A 974-nucleotide genomic window follows, 5' to 3' on the forward strand; every position below is an offset into this window, starting at 1 on the left:
GGGGTCCTTACCATGTAAATCCCCAGTACCCGAAAAACTGTGTTCTGAGACCATGAAACTAAAGCCGAAGACGCAAAACAAAATGGCGGACGTCAGCTTTCTCCTGTCAAAGGTTAGAGGTCACAATCCTGATACTAACTTCACCATAGGTTAAACCAGAGATCGCCGCATAACCCTTTGCTCCAGTGTTTTGGAGGCTAACATTTTTGTTATGTATGAGACCCGCCAGAGAAAAACCTTCATACGGATATCAGATGATAGAAAAACAACAAAAATATATATTTTTAAAAAGTACAACACCAAATTATAAGGTTTGCCTACAATGACTTTATTTCAAAAGATCTCAACAAAATTAAGCAGAGTTCTCAAACAAGGTAGTGTAATCTATATTGCTGCATGTATAACCTCTTTATTGCCATTATAGGGTTATTTCATTAAAAAAAGATTTATCTGAAACCAAATATCCCAAACCCAATACACCCAATAACAATTCTAAAAAAGAAGTTTAGATACTTCATGGTCACCAATACGTATATAAAAAAATGTAAAAAGAAAATGTCTATGCCATGATGCTTAAACACCAGACATACAAAATCTACATCGACTTTAGAGGTCAAAGCGGTCTGGTTTGGCACATTTACCATAAACTTCGCCTGCTTTCTTGGATATGTCTGCCTCTTATAAATATTCGCACCTAACGAAGGAAGATCTGTTCAAATACCTTATGTCATCAACTAACTACGATATACTGGAAAAACTCTGTAAGTTCGCCCACACATACTTTACGAAGAAAGAGGAAACATGTAAACTGTAGTGTATGTAGTACATGTATAGTTTTCCGTTTACTCCCTTTGTGCCACACTGACTGCATTTAGCCCCAATGGGGCATAAATATGCAATAAACTTAATTGTCATTATATACATTGTAGATCGAGCTCAGATGAACACAAGTAACGTAGTCACTAATAAAGGTT

General features: G+C 36.1%; 1 protein-coding gene across 1 annotated transcript in view; it reads right to left on the bottom strand.

Moving 5' to 3' along the window:
- The window catches only part of LOC118407709 (zinc finger protein 501-like), a 482,642-nt gene that overhangs the window by 410,659 nt on the left and 71,009 nt on the right, over positions 1-974 (bottom strand). The gene's annotated exons all lie outside the window — the stretch shown is intronic.

This window comes from Branchiostoma floridae, unplaced genomic scaffold (assembly GCF_000003815.2).
Source record: "Branchiostoma floridae strain S238N-H82 unplaced genomic scaffold, Bfl_VNyyK Sc7u5tJ_1439, whole genome shotgun sequence".
NCBI lineage: Eukaryota > Metazoa > Chordata > Leptocardii > Amphioxiformes > Branchiostomatidae > Branchiostoma > Branchiostoma floridae.